Genomic DNA, 12,211 nt, shown 5'->3' with positions numbered 1-12,211 from the left:
CAAAACAAGGGTCCGAGATCGATAGATGAACCTAATGAAGAAAGCAGCTGTTTCTCGGCATACCTGCTCAACTCTATCAGCCCAACAAGATCTCCCTGTCTCATTCATCTGTCTAGCTATCCATCCATTTATCTATCTATCTGTCCATCTATTTTTCTATCTTTTCACACAGCTATCCGTCCATAGACCTATCCCATCTGTTCCTGTGCGCCACCATTTACCCGTTATCTCTCCATCCATCACTACACTGGTAAACAAAGATACGAGCAGGATAGATATAGTTTTCAACTGACCAGACCGGCCCTTGTCATGTATTCAAGGTTTATTTATTTTCCGAGAACTAATACGAGGCCTGAAAACAGGGAATCTAATAAAATGGCTGCCATGGTTTAAGAGAATGGCTGTGTGTGTGTGTGTGTGTGTGTGTGTGTGTGTGTGTCTATGCTTAAAATAGGCCTGTGACGGGCAGTGGCCAAATGGATAATGCTTAAACAGATCTTTATCCTATTGGGCTACTGTCCCGTTTTTAGCTGCATAAAACCATCTGCTTTCAGAGCCACCAAAAAACAAGACTGTAATCCTGGATGAAAAACAAAGGGAAGATTTGAGTAGACAGAAAGGACAGATAAACAAAATGTTTAAAAATGTGTATTTTACGCATAAATAGATGACAAAAAAAATCCTAACAGTGTTTCCAGTCACTTTATTAATTTCAAATGGTTTTCGGTAACTGTATTTGTTACCGATGCGGACTTCGGTCGAGCACCACGTAGCTTCCATTAGCGCTTAACCGTTTTTACACGTGACACGTCTTTTGTCATGGAGGCATGCGCAGAACAATAAATGTGTTCATCATCAGGGCCTCTAATGTGTTAAGGTCAGAGAGGATGGAAGAACTCATAAGAAGCCACAGAAGAAGGGAAAAAAATATCTTCAAGCCAAAATATTCATTAGGTTGCTCAGATTCATCTCCAAAATGACTACATGGAACCTGTAACACATAGTCACACATGTTCACACGCAACACACACATGCACAGACCTGGGCCTGGAGATGGTATTGTACTGCCCTGGAGATGGTATTTGCAGACAGTTACAAATAAGGAGTGTTGGCTTTCCTCTGACTTTCTCAAAAACATGCAAAAAATGTCCATTTCATTACTGGCTAAACAATGTCATATGGGCCCCCACTGGCCCTAATAGAAGCAGACAAAGACAGAGCAGCACACATATGCTTCGAATAAATCAGATTACTGAAGGAGAGTGGGGAGAAAAAGAGCGAGAGAAAGAGGGAAAGAAAGAGAGACACCGCCAGACACTTAGAGGATTGATAATATTCCCTTTTCTTACTACTTCCACCCCTCCCTTCCTCCTACCCCCCTCCCCTCCTTCACTTTCTAAACTCCCCCAACCACCCCCCCTCCCCCCAAGCAGGATCTGTTTTAGATTTGAGCCAGTACTAGAGCCATATCTCTACCTTATCTCTGCTAGCCGTCAGAAAACAGAAAGCACCATGTTTCCATGCATTAGACTCCCGGCCCCTGACACGCCACTTGAAAATCTCACAGCCCTTCAAAATGGCTGAGCAGGAAAATAAAACAGCAAAGATATCATTTAATCAAATGAAATGCAGGTTACTGGGGTGCATTGATATCATTTCTGGAGTGTGCTCTGATACAGTGTCATATCAAAGAAAATGTCAGCCGTGAAAATTATGGAAATGCGCTTTTGGCATCGTGACAACAAATGTCACCCAAAATCTCCCAAAATGAGATCACTGTTTGAGTGCTATAAAGTATCATTAGCTCTTCTTTTCTTTTTTTTTTCTTTCTTTTTTTTTTTTTGGGGGGGGGGGGGTAGGGGGTGGGGGGGGGGGGGGGGGGTTGGTGGGGGGGGGTGGGTGGAAATCCATCACAATTTAAGGGTCTGTGACATTTTCACCCCCTGACCACCTCTGGGTATCAACCCCATCAAGACATCCTGTTGTGTTTTTGGCTCCAATTACGCCAAAACACTTCTCGGATGACTGTAAAGGGAAATATTGATTCCCCTTAAAATTGTAACAAAAACGGAAGGGGAAAAAAATCACAGGCAGGGTGTGGAATATATTAACAATATGAAGAAAAAGGAAAAATCAATATTCAAATGACTTCTTTTATTGATTTATAATTAAGTCTTAATTGCGGCAAGGCTTGGACTTTCAAATTGCCTTGTGACAATAGCTGAGAAAGAAGATGGGGGAACATTATTGATACACGTTAACAGTAGTGGTCGCCCAGACATTGATTCGTCCATTTTGTGGTGCCGTTGGCATGCATGTGCAATCTAAATAGACGTGCACACACATACACACGTGCATATATAGACACATATATACACCTCTTTGGATAAACGCAACCCCACACCTAAGTGAACTTACACAGGATAATTAACCTTCATCCGGGAAAAGTCAGGACTGTCTTATCTGCAAACTTGACTGTGTATATGTGTGTGTGTGTGTGTCGGGGGAGTGTGTGCTTCAGCGTGAGTGCGTATCTGTCGTAATTACACCATTAGGTGTGGAACTGATTGACTTCAGATGGGGTTGTTAGAGGTATTATTCTGGACAAAATAAGTGAGTGAAAAGAATGTGTGTGTGAGAAGTGTGTGCTTATTTAAGCTTATGTACAGATTTTTAAATTAAGTATTTACCTGATCCAAACGCGCGTGTGTGTGTGATCACTTCATGTGCCTGAAGCCCATGTGGCCATGTAAAAGTGTGTTTATGCTCATATCTGTGTGTGTGCGCGCGTGTGTCCCCGCGGGCCTAATCAGGTATCAGATACCTTTTGTTTTGGGAGCTCATTGATGGATGAAATCTTTATCTGTGCTATTGATCAGGAGGGTGCAGGTCCTAAACTGTCTGTCTAGCTGCCTGCCTGCTCCAGCTCTAACAAGATTGCCAGGGCCGAGTATATCAGTTAACATTTAATCAATGGGAGCTTAAGACACTGGGGCTAAGGGAAAGAAGCCCACTGCTTCAGCCCCTGCCCCAAACCATTACTCTGGATTGAAGCTGAAAATACATGTGCATGTATGTGTGTGCGCGTGTATGTGTGTGTGTGGGTGCTCCAAATGATTACAAGGGATTGGGTATGGTTGATCACAGGTCTTCGGGGGACAGAGGTGTGGGTGTATACGCGTGTGTTTGTGCTGTGTGTTTACAGGCATGCGAGCGCTGGCTTGTCAATACATGTTAATATGTCAAAAACGCCGGAGGGCGCTGCTTGTGCCGCTCAGAAGAAAATAAGAAACTGAATGAAGTGGCTGATGTATAAGAAAAATTTCCATTCAAATCAAGTGAAGGCTTTCAAATTGAACACTCCTGTGCAAAAACACACTCACACACACACGCACTACAGCAGAGTGATATGACATATCAGGCAATGCATGATTTTTTTTTCTGCCTGGCTTGCAAAAAGCCCCCTGATGGTAAAATGCAAAAGAGGGGAGTCAGCAAAAAACAGAAATATGATCAGTTAGACTTTTTTTTTTCCTTTGCTTTTTACATTTTTTTTTACCATCAGCTCATCTTGCAGTAAATGAAACCCCATCAGATCTAAGAAGCAGATCCTTCGCTGCCTATCTTCAGCTTTTTCTTTCGTTTTCACGTGCATGATATCGCCAGACATCGCCATCCATCAGATCTCATTTTGTGAGAATTAAACATGCACTTACAGCGTTTGCCTATGCACCGTATCCGGGTGTAAAGTCCAGAATAAGTACAACGATGCGTGTGTGTGTATATGGGGGGGGGGGGGGGGGGGGGGGGGTTTGCTTTGACGGGGGAAGCCCCCTCTCTCGTCCCTGTCTTTCGTCCAAAGCCTAGGAGATTCCCACCACCAAAAATCAATGTGTGTGAGAGCATATGTGCGCCTGTGTGTGTGTCAAGGTTTTGTAAGACAAATCTCTCCAGCATGCGCCGCTTTAGTGTTATTGAACCAGGCTTCGATCACTCGGCCACTGTGAATAATGCAAGGCAGGCTACTGCTCACTTACAGCACAGGATGCTCGCGCTGGTGTGTGTTGAGTGCGCGCGCGCGTGTGACAGGACGGTCCTTTTTCCTTCTTGCAAATGCAACAGGGCAGTTCTTCGACGTTCCTCCGCTTGGCCCTCTTAATCTCGTGTCAGATACAGGAACTCCCACATTGATACTGGTCTTTTTGAGTGTGTGTGTGTGCGCGCGCGAGTGCGTACGCTGGAGGCTTTTTCAGTAGACGGGAAGAGCTTAACTCGAGCAGACAGCTCAGGCCTGCACTTTGACACACCCTGACTCATTACATACAGCCCGCACACAGTGGAATATTGTCATTAAAAAAGACAATTAGATATGAAGTCAAGGGAGCATCACTTGCACACATGGAAGCGCAGCGCAGGAAATATAGGTGAACACGCTCGCCTTCATATCCCCAGGTATACGAAGCAGAGATATTAATAATCGTGATGTTGCAGAGTAATTAAAATGATTCCAAATGATGAGTGTGTGTCTGTGTGTTTGAGTGTGTGCTTGTCTGTTAATTAAGCTGAATGATTTGATATGACGTAAACCGCACTGCTTTAATGGTGTCCTATACTTGATGTGGCTTGAGGGGACAACAGTTGATGGGGCTATAGGGAGAGACAGCATGAAACACACACGCACAACAGATACAGCTGCTCATTGGCCCTGCCTAAGAGGAGCATCCCTTTTTCGACATAATTATCTGTGTCATCACTTATGAGGCAATTAAACAAACATCAGTTCCTATTTCCTCTCCCTCTGTCTCTCCTCTCTTCTTATTCTGGATCTCCTCACCCTGCTGCCATCTGTGCTCCTATCCCTGGTCCTCCAGTCTATATAGTTAATCCTCTCCTCCTCTCCTCTTCTCTCGCACATCGTCCTCCTCTCCTGTGTGACTCCAGACAAGGTTTCAATTTCAGCATGCTGATTGTCTCATTGCCGACTCTATGCATGTCTAACACTTACTGGCTCTCTAGGGATGGGCAATACACACCATAGAATGCCTATTACACTCCCACGCATTTCTGGGGAACGTGTGTCCATGTTTGTGTGTGTGTCTGTGCAAGGGGTGATGAGGGTGTAAAATGCCTATTACGCTGAGAGTCTGGTCTCTCTTACACTGGAGAGAATTCTCTGGCGCCTAAAGAGCAGAAAATTGCAACGCTCCTCTTCCTCACTCCCCATTAACCTGCTTTTGAAACAAAGGTCTGGCCAAGGTGTGTGTGTGTGTGTATATGTGTGTATCCCTGCCCATTAGACTTATGCACCAAGGTGAAACACCTTTTGCATCTAACCAAGCAGAAACAAAAGCATTTTTTTATGTATATAGCTTTTTAGATTTTCAGTTTTATTCAACTGCCTTGTACAGGCTACTTCTTATATACTATAATTTAACACAGCGAGAAAAACTTCTCTTCAGCCTCCTCTTGTCTCTCTTCAATCACTTGCATTTTGTGAAATGTATATTTTTTTTGCCCTTAAATGAACTTGTCACTCACTCCTTCCCTCCTTCTTTCGATCCTTTATAAAAGAAAAGGATGGCAAGAGGAGATGGCATCTCTTGAAGAGCCTCGAGATGACTAAAGCAGCGGGCATATTTGTCTAATTTGCACAAAGACATCCACATCAAAGCACAAATCAAGAACCATGCTCATTCAATGGATTTTTATCAGTCTATCCATTTCTTGTTCTTTTTTTTCCCCAGCACCCTCTTTTCTCTGTCACATTCCTCTTTCTCTCTCTATTTTCAGAATGTTATTAGGACATGATAAAAGCAAAAGGGATGTCATGACACAGGACCCCCTGTTAGCATTAGGAGGTGGGAGAGAAAACGAACGGGAGAGAGAAAGGGGGGGGGGGGGGGGAGAGAAAAAAAGATGAAAGAGATTTGTCTGGAAATGATTGCTCACAAGGCATTGATTCTCTGCTTTAATCTCACACAGTGTGCTCAAATTTCCTATTAGGGAGATGAAGAAAAGAAGCAAGAGGGAGATGGGTCTTATTCACATAGGTAGGGAGGTGAAACTTGGCATGTCTCTCGGAGCTTCTTTGGACAGACAGAACATACGTTTCCCTTTTTCTGAAAAAAATAATGTCCAGATTAGCCCCATTGTTATTTTATTTATTTGTTTCTTTTCTTTTAAATGTAACGCCTTGCTTTCGGACCATTAGTATGCTGTAGGTAAGCAGTTGAGACAAAAAAATACTGTTACTGCTACTGTAATGCTGTACAGTCAAATAGAAACACACACGACAAGCCACTGACAGCCGCTGTAAGTGCAAAGCTTCCTCCGGTTAGAGCAGATTAGCCTTAGCCAATTGGTAATCAATACCTGCTATCAATTCTATACCTCCCATTGATGGATGAGGGAGGAGAAACTGAGAGGAGAGTGTAGACGGACACAAGAAAAGAAAACTTTTTGCAGAAATGCTGCCCAGTAACTCTATTTCTTAATGTTCCTATTTTTTTTTTGCATGTGGCTGTGAGCGTGTGTGCGTACAGGCTGCCTTCAGTGTCCATTTGTGAATTGTATCATCGCTGTCTGAGATTAGTGGCTGCTTGGACCAGTGAGCGTATTGCCTGGTTACCGTGGCTCCGGCTCCACACAACCCTCCTCCCATCACTGGATTGTTTGTCTTAATGCTGTGTGACATGGGCCATTGTTTTGTCCATCTGTGGTTAAGAGTCAATGGACAGGGGGTGTATGAAGGGATTGGGGAGGGAAAAGAATAGACGTGAGGGAGAAGAAAATAAAGAAGAACAGGGGTGAAGAGGGTGGGTGCGGGTGGGGGGTGGAAAAGGAAAAGAAAAACAAGATGGGGAGAACAGCTAAGTGGTGAAAAAAAAATATGGGAAGACAAAGGTCAAAAGAACCTGAGAGTAAGGGAAAAACTTGCAGTAAACCTGTGATTTCAATATGGTCCTTGGACTTTGCATTCACCACTTCCCTTTCCAGGAGTCTTCCAGAGGCTTTCAGGTCCATATGGAGTGGGGGGCCTTAAGCTCTTTGTGATATCATTGACGTGAAAGACGTTCTGGCCCTGTGACGCCAGTCCCCTCTTCAAAGGGTTAAGTCATATTTAGTATGCGTCCTCAGAGCCCCATGGCTTTGTATTGTAAATAAGACTAATGTGGCATTGGTCAGGTATGCTAATTCAGATAATCAGCGCAATTTCTGCAAATTATAACTGTCAGTGTGTTGGGCACAGAACCTTGGCGGAAAACATGAGGGAACAATTTAGACGGGGTAATACCCCTACACCAAAGAGCTGCTCAACTCAAAGAAAAACAATCGGCTGAGCCCATACCGCCCCGACACACCATTGCAAAAATAGTTTATGGTGAACGAGGCACTTTTTTTTTCTGAGGCACAAGTCGGGCTCCTGCCCATTTTTTTCTGTGTGCACACACACAGAGACCACAAAGTAATTATAATTTGCTTGGATGGAATTATTCAAAAAATGACCACATCTTTTACTCCCTCAGCCGTAGAGAATATGGTTTTGGGAAATTTGGGGTAAATTGCTACTTGCCGAAAATATAATAATATACATATATGAATGTGTCTTATTTTGATTTGACAAATGATTTAAAATGCAGAGTATTGTCTCCAACTAATTGCACGGCAATAAAAAGCTACATGCTTTACAAAAATCCTCTTGGGCAAAATCACATCACTCTCATCAGAATAGTCCCCCCTGTATTTGTATTCGTGTTGGACACATAAATAACATTCCAGGTTTTTATTATGCGAGGAATGAATCCCATCTGACTGAAATCTGTGGACTTTACCTTTTACAGTATGTAAGTAACTTCCTGTGTCACGGTAAATGAAGAAGAAAAGGTCAAAAATAAATGACTGCATTTAATCATCTGGATGTGAGCAAATCGATATGCATTATAACTGGTCGGCTTAAACTATCCAGAGCAGTTCTAAATGTACATATCTAATAGATGAATGCTTAAAGCTGTTCCTAATAAAGGGCTGAAGTGTCCTTTCAGGAGCTAGTTATCTGGTTTCACCCTCTCCATTCTACAACTTAAAAGAGAAAATGGCCACCGCTATGCTAACTCTAGTGGTTTTGCTAGATCTGGGTGTGTGTTGCATCCTTTCTCTCAGTCCTCTGGCCATCCATGAATGTTTATGTAATGGCCACAAATTACTGAGACAAACCCTGAAAATAGACTTCTGTCTGAGGAGAGACCTTTCCGAAAAAAGACAACCACTGGAATGGCGAAACCATCCCCACCACCCGAAGGGAAAAAAAAAAAAAAACGAGGCATAAGATGAATAAGTGAAACTGAGGGAGGAGGTAAAACCTAATACCTCAAAAGTTTCTTCAATGTCATCACATCGAAATGCTCTTTGGGATGCTCTTTCCCACATTGAAAATGGGATGATTTCTTTTTTTTCCTCTGTGTTTTTTTGGTTCCTCGACTTAGCTAGCACAATTCGACGGCGTGCATTTTACAACAAGGAATGTCTGTGCATTCGGAAAACAGGCAGGATGGCACACTTTCCCACTGGCCACCACCTCCTGCTGGAAACACGCACACAAACACGCATCTATATCCACACTCAGCCACATATATATGTGGATAATAAGAGTCCATTAGGCTCAGGTTTTAGCCTACAGCTGCTATGTAAATGGTTAGCACTGCTACACTAATTTAACTAGGACCAAAAATGTCCTAGAGCGTTATCACTCAGAGAAAACAAAGGGCTCTGGACACACTCGCACGTGCACCCACCCGCACATGATAAAAGTGTTGCTGGTCTATCTAAGTCAGAAGAGATCTTTTGTTTAAAACAGGGATTCAGACAAAGAGGGTCTTCTCCCTCCCTCTTTAATGCATGTCGGGTGACGGTGGTTGGGGTCGGGAGAGAGGAGGGGGTTTACAGAGTGATGGAGATGTGCGGGTGGTGGGGTTGGTGTTGGAGGGATGGATGACAGGCTGGATTCTCAGACATAATTACCTCCATAAGATCCCATCTCCCTTTCCTTTTTGAGAGGGACAGAGGGAACAAGGAAAGGAGAAAAAAAAAAAAGACAGAAAGTGAAGTATGCAGAAAAGGCCTCATGTTTCTGCTTGGTCTGGCTTATGAGGAGCTTTACACATGATGGAGCACAGGGCTAATGGGCGAGGAAACACATAGAAAAACACACCCATGCTTGCACGCACGCACACACACACGCCTCCTGAAAATGCTCTTTATAGTTAAACAAATGGTCGAGAGATTCAGAGCTGGCAAAAAAGGGAAAAAAATCGCTGGAACAACTAAGCTTCAGAGGTTGTTAATTTCTCCAAAAATCCAGCTAAACAAATTGTTCAAATTATCAAACCGATGATGGAATACCCATGACTCGCAATCTGTCATATTTTTCTTTTTTAGCTGTTTTACTAAACAGCTCCATTCAGGACGTAACTTCATTACAGAGCGCAGAGAAGTACAAAAAATATCTAATTTTTCTAATAACTTTTGGACGACCCTCAAAGCAAAATGGCCTCTAAGTCGTCCATGTTGAGAGGCAATTCATTTATGCCCGCTCTTCTGATGCAAACTGGCATTTTTTATAAACTCAATTTTCTTGATCATTTCTAATTGCACACAGAGAGGGACGGTTTATCTCAGAAATGTGGACACAGTGGGCTTTTTGTCTCTGAAGGACGCAGTTGAGAGGTTGCGGTGAAAAGTTCCTGCTGTTTAGGCCGGGAGTGCTAACTGCTGCACATGCAAGGGTGCAAGCGGGCAAGCGAGCACAGAGTTCACTCGCTTCACAACAGTATTTACCAAAGGTAAAGGCGTGAGTTGGCTGGGCCCAGGTTACGAGAATTAAACACTCAAGAGGACAACAGAGACCGACAAGTTCTCAGAAAAACGCAAAGACACACAAATGCACACATACATCGGCAAACCTATGTATTTACAAGCTCACAAGTACTGCATGTACACTCCTGTCTTTGTTCAAAACACCTATATTCTTGCGGTGTGTCTCTCCAGTACCGTATCCTTAATTAGGCCATAAAATCAGCATCAAAATTGTTTAATGAAAGCCATTCACATGTACATAAAGTCCCAAGCATTAGAACTCTTATTCCCAAATGAGCCTATAATTATCTGGCTTGGTGCCAACTCCCAGGCTTTAAGAGAAAGATACCGGTCAGCACTTAAATTAATCTTTTTCATACCAGTCTCTAATGAACAGAAAGTGCTCGAGTCAGGAGTTGTAGCCCCAGAAAACTAACAGCACACGAATACACAAACAGAGGGTCCTTAAACTGAACGTTGGATGAAAATGTTACCTACTATAAAGCATTTTCCATTGCTGAAAAAAAAAACCCATTCGCATCATATATCACTGCGGGAGCCCAAAGCGATTGCAATATACATTCTCTCTCTCGTAAGGCGGGCTAGCGTGTGACGCTAACAGGAACTATTTTGTAATCGGAAACCAAAAGTTAAAAAAAAAAAATCCTAAAAATAAACAACAAATACAACAACACAGATTTTATTTGCAAACTACAGAACAAGAACACAAGCCCAATTTATTCCACTGACTCTCAGTGTTTGATCTCTCCTTGACATGGTTGTAACTTCGCTCACTGCATACACCTGCCAAATACTTATGGGCTACAAGGAAGTAGCCTTTGAAACATTTACCACGTACCATGTGAAAGAATACCGTTGTTCAGAAGAAAGTTATATAGAGTGGGCAAAAGAAGGGCATCCAGAAAAGTGGCTTAGCATTTTGGACGGTGCCAGCGTCCGCTTAAGGTTTTAACACTATCTTCCTCATGGAAATTCACCATGTGCCATCTCAAAGCCAAGGTATAAAATGAGGGTCCAAGCAACAAATTTAGTGCATTTTAAGAGTGGAACATTGGAAATTTGGTGCAGCGGCCAAATATTGCTTTTGACAGGTTTAAAACCTGCTTGTGCGCGCTGGTTTGAGATTTAAAAAGGGAAGGGGAGGAGGACAAAAAAGAAAAGAAAAAAAAACGGTAAAAAGCCTGGAGAAAAAAATGGACAGGAGCTGGAGGAATAAGCAGGACAAAGAAGGAGAGAAAGAAAGAGGGGAGGGAGGGGGGCAAAAAAGGGGAGATGAGAAAGAAGGGGGGGGTGGGTTGGTGGCTATGTTAAAATGTAAGGTAATGATTTATCTAAGCATGCTTTTCTGCTGCACCCCAAATCTCACCGAAACTTTGATCCATGTGTAATTAAAACCAAACATTCACCAGCAGCAGTCTCCACTCCAGGACAGGGAGCTCGTCTCCTGTTAATGTATGTGTGTGTGTGTGTGTGCGTGCATGTGTGTGTGCGCTAGGACTCACATATGTTTCTAAGCGCTGGGCCCCCATCTGTTTTGGGAGTATATGTACAGTATAAACAGGACACTTTGGGGAGCGCAGATTCATGGTGGAATACACATGAGCTGACACACACGCGCACACACACACACACCTAAACACACACACACAGACAGATGTATGGGCTAATGCTATGCTGGAATGCTCTTCAAAATGTGTTACCCCCCCCCCCCCCCTACTTTCCCCATTCCCCCTGCACTACCACCACACTCCACCCGCTCCTGCAGGTCAAGCAAAGCAAAAACAAGTTAAGCGCTCATTTTCTCCCGGCAGCATTAACATAGGGATGACTAAATAATGGACCCTGACTCTCTGTCTTCTGGTTTAAATTACAACGCAGCCCCCTCCCCTTACACCCTGCAACCCCTTACCCACCATCCAACCCCCCACTCAAAGAAAAACGATTAATCTTTTTTTTTTTTTCTTTCTTTCTTTTTTTTTTTTTGTCTCTCTGAATGTTTTACAGTTCTGTTACACTTATTAGCTGCTGGCAGGACGGAGACTCTTAAATGAAAGCCAAATTGCTTTGGTCATGAGAAAGGAAATGAAAGCTCACTCCAGGGAGAGACTGTGCAGCCATAGCATACATGTGTGTGAGTAACGTATGTGTGTACAGGCCTTTCACTATGAGATCCTCCCAAGGTGAAATTTCATAAGCTGACTTGCCTGCTTGGGATGTCCCTGTGCACGGGACACTGTGTGTGTGTATATGTCTATGTGTGTGTGTGTGCATGTTTCAGATATAAGAGCAGCAGCCTAATAGGAACAGTATGCTCATTTTGGAGAGATTAGGAGGAATG

At 43.2% G+C, this 12,211-nt stretch overlaps 1 protein-coding gene across 1 annotated transcript in view; it reads right to left on the bottom strand.

The window, feature by feature from the left end:
- Nucleotides 1-12,211, bottom strand: part of zfhx4 (zinc finger homeobox 4) — an 83,617-nt gene that overhangs the window by 25,521 nt on the left and 45,885 nt on the right.

This window comes from Neolamprologus multifasciatus, chromosome 9, assembly GCF_963576455.1.
Source record: "Neolamprologus multifasciatus chromosome 9, fNeoMul1.2, whole genome shotgun sequence".
NCBI lineage: Eukaryota > Metazoa > Chordata > Actinopteri > Cichliformes > Cichlidae > Neolamprologus > Neolamprologus multifasciatus.
Note: the sequence above shows the minus strand (reverse complement) of the source record. Positions and strands in the feature narration are given on the sequence as shown.